At 48.8% G+C, this 7,796-nt stretch overlaps 1 long non-coding RNA gene across 1 annotated transcript in view; it reads left to right on the top strand.

Annotated features, from left to right (window-relative positions):
• The window catches only part of LOC132532671 (uncharacterized), a 30,495-nt gene extending 23,064 nt beyond the window's left edge, over positions 1-7,431 (top strand). Inside the window, exon 4 of the long non-coding RNA XR_009544578.1 lies at positions 7,336-7,431. This is a non-coding gene — a long non-coding RNA (uncharacterized LOC132532671). The remainder of the gene's footprint in view (positions 1-7,335) is intronic.
• Positions 7,432-7,796: the final 365 nt, after the last annotated feature.

Consider the following 7,796-nt stretch of genomic DNA (forward strand, 5'->3'; position numbering starts at 1 on the left):
CTCATACTAGAGCAGGGACTGCTTTTGGGCCAGGGCCTGCGCCAGTTGGGACTTTTCCTTTGCGGGAGGTAGGGGAGTTAGATGCAGGAGGACAGCCCTTGAGGACTTAATGTCCCCTTTAGCACTTCTGATCTGTATAATTGGAAGAACCAGAACCCTCCTTTTTCTGTGGACCCAGAAGGGGTGGCAACCCTACTCGAGTCAGTTTTTCACACTCATCAACCCACTTGGGATGATTGTCAGCAACTGCTGAATACCCTGTTCACCCTAGAAGAAAGGGAAAGAATTAGGGCAGAAGGGAAGAAGCATGTTCGGGATCACAGGGGGGAACCAGCTACTGATCAGGATAGGATATAAGAGGTCTTTCCCCAATCTCGACCGAAATGGGACCCTAATACAAGCGCCAGATATGAGGCCCTCACCAGGTACCGCCAGACTCTATTACAGGGTATCCGAGCCGCGGCCCGGAAACCCACTAATTTAACTAAGGTGACCAAGTGTAAACAGGGCATAGATGAGAGCCCAACTGCCTTTTTGGAGAGGTTGTGTCAGGCGTACCGAACCTGGACACCCATAGACCCCAGGGCCCCCGAGAATGGGCCGGCAGTTGCTCTCCAGTTCATGGCCCAGTCAGTCCCTGATATTAGAAAAAAGTTACAGAAGTTAGAAGGTTTTGAGAGGAAGTCTCTAAATTAGTGGCAGTAACCCAGAAAGTCTTTGAAAATAGAGAAGACCCAGCGAAAGCCACTTTAGAGTTGAATAAGAAGATGGCAGCGGTCCTCCTGGCCAGGGAGACTGGATGTAGAGAGGACAGAAGAGGACCAAAGAAAGAGGGCTGGTAAAAGGCCAAGGCAACCCCTAAGAAAGAACCAGTGTGCACTATGCAAAAAAAGGGGGCACTGGAAGAAAGACTGTCCTAAGATGAGAGAAAAAGAAGGAAAGAAAAAGGAGGAAGCACCTCTGCTGCTTGAATTAGATTGAAAAATCAAGGCTCCTCCAACCCCCGGGAGCCTAGGGTAAAACTCTTGGTAGGGGAAAATTAATTGACTTTTTGGTGGATACCTAGGCCACCCATTAAGTACTTCAGCAACCAATTGGACCCACCGGGAAGGACAAGGTTAAAATTGTAGGGGCCACAGGGGAAGCAAAGAGTTATCCAAAGTCCATAGGAAGAGTCGCTGGCCCCGGTCTAGAGACTATTACCCACTCCTTCCTGGTAATTCCTAAATGTCCTGAGCCACTACTGGGGAGAGATCTCCTACAGAAACTGCAGGCCACCATTTCTTTTGATGCCAACGATGGGCCAACAGTACAAGCAGGCAGGCAGATCTTGCTTACCATGCCAGCAAGGGAAGAGTACTGCCTCTATGAGACCCCAAAGGAGGCAGGTAATCAAGACTTGTTGGCACTGTGGAAGCAGGAAATCCCGAGAGTATGGGCCGAGACCAACCCCCCAGGGCTGGCCAAGCATGTGACTCCCATAGTAGTCCAATTAATCAGCTCAGCTACCCCAGTTCACATCCGACAGTATCCCATGAGCCGGGAGGCTCAGTATGGTATCAGGAGCCATATTCAACACCTGAGGGAGGCTGGCATCTTGGTACCCTGCAAATCATCATGGAACATGCCTCTCCTTCTGGTTCGGAAGGCTGGGATGAATGACTTCAGACCAGTGCAGGATCTGCATGAGGTAAACAAGAGGGTAGAGACTATTCATCCTACAGTCCCCAACCCTTATACTCTCCTTAATCTCCTGCCACCCGACCGGACCTGGTACAGCATCCTAGATTTGAAGGACGCCCTCTTAAGCCTTCCCCTAGCTCCACAGAGCCAGTCCATCTTTGCCTTTGAATGGACAGACCCCGAGGAAGGTGAGTCAGGACAGCTGACTTGGACCCAACTCCCCCAAGGTTTTAAAAACTCTCCTACCTTGTTTGATGAAGCAATGAACAAGGACCTACTAACTTTCCGAGGGGAGCACCCCGAGTGCAGCCTCCTGCAGTACGTGGACAATCTACTGATTGCTGCCTCCTCCCTAGAGGACTGTGAAATGGCAACCAGAGACCTGCTTGAGGTATTGGGGAACTTGGGGTACCGGGTATCTGCCAGAAAGACCCAGCTGTGCGCTCAAGAAGTAACCTATCTGGGTTATCAAATTAAGGAGGGATGACGTGCCCTGTCCAAGGGAAGGATCCAGGCCATCCTGAAGATCCTGACTCCCACTTTGAAGAGACAGGTCCAGGAGTTCTTGGGGGTGGTGGGCTACTGTAGGCTATGGATCCCAGGGTTTGCCGAGTTAGCAAAACCCCTCTACGCTGCCACTGGCGGAGGCAATACACCTTTGAGATGGACTGAGACAGAGGAAAGGGTTTTCCAGGTACTGAAGAAATCTCTGGTGAGTGCTCCCGCCCTGAGTCTCCCCGATCTTAACAAACCATTCCAGCTGTTTGTAGCAGAAAATGCTGGTGTGGCCAAGGGGATACTTACTCAAACCCTGGGACCCTGGAAGAAACCTGTTGCCTACCTGTCTAAACGATTGGACACAGTAGCAACAGGTTGGCCAGGGTGCTTGAGGACAGTAGCAGCAGCTGCCCTACTGGTGAAAGAGACTACCAAGCTGACCTTTGGGCAGACCCTAGAAATTACCATGGCCCACAACCTGGCCACCCTACTTCACTCCCCTCCAGACCAGTGGATGACCAACTCTCGGGTCACCCATTATCAGGTACTATTACTGGACCCACCTCGCATTACTTTTAAGCAGACTGCAGCTTTAAATCCAGCCACCCTGCTCCCCAACCCGGAAGAGGATGTCACCCATGATTGCGGAGAAATCCTGAAAGCCCTGACCTCATTGAGGACCTGACGGACGTCCCACTGCCAGATGCACAGGAAACCCTCTACATGGCTGGAAGCAGCTTTGTGGAGGACGGTGTATGGTACACGGGCGCTGCGGTAGTCACAAGCCAGGAGGTCCTGTGGGCTGAATCCTTGCCACAAGGGACATCAGCACAGGAGGTGGAGCTGATTGCCCTCACACAGGCACTCAAATGGGGAGCAGAGAAGAAGGTGAATATATACACCAACAGTAGGTATGCTTTTGCCACTGTCCATGCTCATGGGGCTCTGTACCAAGAGAGAGGATTGCTGACAGCCAGAGGAAAAGCTATCAAGCATGCCCAGGAAATACTAGCCCTGCTAGTGGCTGTTTGGGGGCCAGAAAAAGTTGCTGTCATCCACTGTAAAGGACACCAGAAAGATGACTCAGAAGTCTCGCAGGGTTATCGGTTGGTGGACCAGACAGCCTGGGAGATGGCCCCAAAACTAGTGGGGACCCAGACCCAGTTGGTAGTGGCTACACCAGAAGAAATTATCAAAGAGAAGAAGCCTGAGTATTCTGAACAAAAAGAGAAGCTGAGCTGGAAGTTTTGGGGAAAACCCAATGAAGAAGGATGGATCATCCTGCCAGATGAGAGAATTCTACTGCCCCAGTCACTGGGAAGACAGGTGGTCACTCGGACGCATCAAGGTACCCATTTGGGGGGAAACAAATTGGCTGAGCTAATCAGTAAATTTTATTTGATAGTTGGTCTGCACAGGATTTCCCAGAGTGTGGCAAGCTGATGCATCACATGTGCTAGAGTCAACGCCAATCCTGTGCAGGTGAAAGAGCCTGGGACCCGGTGGCAAGGAGAAGAACCTGGAGAGCATTGGGAATTAGACTTCACCAAAATGCCTGGAGCTCGAAGAAGATATAAGTACCTCTTAGTTATGATAGATACCTTTTCAGGATGGGCTGAAGCTTTCCCAACTAAAAAAGAGACTTCCCAGGTAGTGGTGAAACAATTGGTCTTTGAAATTATCCCCAGATTTGGGCTCCCTTATTCACTGAGGTCTGACAATGGTCTGACATTCATTGCCAAGGTCACCCAACAGTTGGCTGAAGCTTTGCAAATTGAGTAAAAATTACACTGTATTTATTGCCCCCAGAGTTCGGGGCAGGTAGAAAGAATGAATAAGACTATTAAAAAAAGTTTAACCAAGTTAAAAATAGAGACTGGCGGGGACTGGGTTACTCTTTTACCCTTTGCTTTGCTTAGAAGTAGGAACACCCCATATGTGTCTGGATTCACCCCTTTTGAAATTGTGTATGACAAACAGCCAACCCTGGTACCCCAGGTTGGGGCTGAAAAGTTGGCTGAGGTGTCGCATGTCAGTCTCCTTAAGTCTCTACAGGCCTTACAGGTGGTGCGAGGAAAGGCAAGAGCCGCTGTCCAGGACACAAAGCCTGGAACCCAGAGAGAGGAGAACCGAGACCGAGCCCCCCTGTTTGAGCCTGGTGACTCTGTGCTGGTAAAGAAGCTGCATCCCGACCACCTCGAGGCCCGGTGGGAAGGACCATACACCATGATCCTGAGTACGCCAACTGCCGCAAAGGTCGCCAGGAAGCGCCACTGGATTCATCACACCCGCCTGAAGAGGTCCCTTGCTGATACACCCGGAGCAGAGGACCTGAGAGGATGGCGTGCTGTGCCCACCAGAGATCCAATGAAGGTCCGGCTGGTCTCCTGTTGACCTTTGTGCTTTTGCTTTGCTCCGGCTTGGGTCTTCATGCCGCCCACCCCCGAGTGTCCTCACTGTTCATGTGGGAACTAAGAAATAAAGAAGAAAAGGTGATCTCCAGCCAGTCAACCACCGGGAAGCCTACATTCACCTTTGATTTGTGTGATTTGTTTGGCACAAACTGGACCAATGCAATCTCACTGTCCCTGTTTGAACTAAAAAATAGAGAGAAGACAATCTCTACCACCCGGAGCACTATAGACAGAGGGTGCGGATCCATTGATCCAGAAAAGCGACTTTGGAACAGACCCTATTATGTATGCTGTTGTTAAAATTCGGCGGCTCCAGCTGGCCGGGCTAGCTTCATGGGCGGGTAACAGAGATGACCAGAAACATACGGCTGGGCAGGGAAGCTGTATTTCTTTATTCAGGAACAACGATTCATAAACTAAGACAAACTAATCACCAAACAGAACTCTGCTGCCTCTTTCCCCCCGCAGTGGCACAAGCACTCTCTAACTCTGCAACTCTCCAACTCTCGAACTCTCGAACTCTGGAATCCTTCTCGGGGTTCCTAGGGGAGGGGCCCAGCGGGCCCGCGAAACTAACTGGACTGATCCAATCCTCTTGGCGGGGTAGAGCTAGAACAACCCAATGTAAAGCATACAACAGTATGCCCCAAAGAAGGCGGCCCCACCAAGTGTAAAAGATCTCCGGCGACGAACATTGATAAGCACTTGAAGTTCTCAAGGGTGATCCACCAAGGCGCCCCGACTGAACCAGGTACTTGCAATATAAGGGACTGTAACCCTATGGAAGTGAAGGTTCAGACTTGGCATGAGACTGATTCATGGACAGGAGGGAGAGAGTGGAGCATCAAGATACCATTCCTTAAGAATGACTCTGGGACTTTATTCACTATCCAATTGCGGTTGCTACCATGGACTCAGAATCCTATTGGGCCCTTGAGGCCACTTATCTTAGGTGAGGACCCCTGTCCCATTTCCTCGCCATCCTCAGAGATGAGAAAAAATGAGACTGATAAAAACCAGACTGACATTGTTCCAAGTGACACTAAGCCGCCTAACATAAAATCTTTACATCCCAGGGTGAAGCCACTAGTAAAAACTGTGGAGTTAATATATCACCTTTTGAATGAGTCTGACCCTAGTGTAACTAGAGACTGCTGGTTGTGTCTGCATCCTGAGCCCCCTTATTATATAGGTGTGGCCGCCTCTGCGGAGATAGGTAGCCAGAAGGGGGACATTAGAAAGCTGAATTTATCCTCTGAAAATTCTAAAGGCCCTGAGTGCAAGTGGGGGGTGCAGCCCCACATGACCCTGGGAGATATTCAGAGAAAAAGAACTTGTGTTGTTACGGCCAGTTATAAATTGGACTCCTCCCCGTACAGGGGCAATTGCAACTGGAGTATCAGAGTTAGTAAAACCTAGGAGTGGGCCATTCTCCTCAAGGCCCCCGAGAGAACCTGGTGGGCTTGTACTTCAGGCATGACCCCCTGTATCACCCCTTATGGAATGACTAATGAGGACCTCTGTGTTTTGGCCCATATTCTGCCACATGTATACTATTCCCAGGGTAAGGTAGGGTGGGCACACCTTGAACGGCAGAGGACAGACCACCTCAGGAAAATAAGACAGAAGTGTGTCTCAGTAGTAGTTCCCCTGCTCATGGGGGCAGCCATAACGGGATCAGTGGCAATAGGAGCCATGGCCCTAGCCAAGGAGACCACCCTAATACAATTAGATCAGCAGATCAATCAGGACACTAGAGGGCACTATTGAGTCCCTTGAAGGGTCGCTATCCTCCCTGGCCGAGGTGGTCCTGCAAAACCATAGGGGGCTTGATTTACTATTCATGAAACAGGGAGGATTATGTGTGGCCCTAAACAAGGCCTGTTGCTTTTATGCCAACCACTCTAAAATGGTGAAGAAGACTTTAATTGAAGTTAAGAAAAAAATAGAAGACAGAGACAACCTGAGCGAGGGCAGCTGGCTTACCAACCCATTCTCTTGGTCCCCTTGGCTGACAACACTGATAAGCTCCGTGGTGGGGCCTGTGATCACCCTGCTCCTAATCTTTACCTTGGGGCCCTGTCTATGGAAATCATTGATCTCCCTGATCCAGAGACAGTCAGATAAGGTAATGCTCCTTGAAACAAGATATACTGAGGTTTTTACAGAGGAAGAGGAAGAAGATGAATCAAAGATTTGATTCTCGGCTAAGACTAGTGGGGAATGTTAGATGCAGTAGTTTTAAAGTTTTAAGTATAGTTGCTTTTCTGCTTATAGTGTGAGATGGAAAATTCCTTACCCTTTCCCCTAGAAAAACAGAACCTAATCAGTAAGCCACCAGTTGTTTACCAAGACCCCGCATACAGGCAAGGCTTATCAGGACCTTTGCACAAGGAAACTGTTTACCAGAAGGCTGAAGCTGATGGTGGGAGGATGTGGTGACCCTACCTGGCTAGGTTCTATTGGTTGTGTGGTTTTGCAATGTTTGAAATTAGCCCGCACTTTGCTTTGAGTGGATCATGCTTTTTGCTAGGTTTGAAATGATTGGATTCTGCATTTTCTATAGAATGTTATTGGATATAGATTGATAAGGTGATGTGTTGCCCCTCCCTGAGTGTATTCAAAAATCCTATAAATTGTGTGGTTTGGGCCTTGTTCAGGGTCGAGCTGGTGGACTGCTGTCAGTCACCTCTCGGCCCAGATTCAAATTCGTGAATAAACATCTTTTGCTTCCTTTCAGTGGATGGTGGTTTGATTTTGCTCGCTAACAATGACAATGAAGATGCATTTCCTTATTGGGCAAATGCCTGAAAACAAAATCTTTTCAGAAATCTGGATTGAAGGGTAAGGCTGAAAGTAGAAAAAGTATTTTGTGGGAATAAAGGAAGTCCTGAGGTCATGCCCTTTTCTGCCAGGACAAACTGAAGAGATAAAAAGTATAGAAGAAAGGCTACTCAGTATAGAAGTTACATGACAGGTAAGTCCTGAATACTAAGATGCCACAATAGCACTGTTACAGAACCTATTATTCTTGCTTCTATAATACAGAGTAACTCAAAAAAGACAAAGGGGTTTATTCAACATTGAATCTCCATACTGATGTGCTGTGCTGTCTTCTAGCAGTCTCTGGGTTTGAGTTCTGCAAAATAATTCACTTGGATAGAGGACTTGGTTTGTAACAGACTCTATTCAAGCTCAAGC

The sequence above is a fragment of the Erinaceus europaeus genome, chromosome 14 (assembly GCF_950295315.1).
Source record: "Erinaceus europaeus chromosome 14, mEriEur2.1, whole genome shotgun sequence".
NCBI classification, from domain to species: Eukaryota; Metazoa; Chordata; class Mammalia; order Eulipotyphla; family Erinaceidae; genus Erinaceus; species Erinaceus europaeus.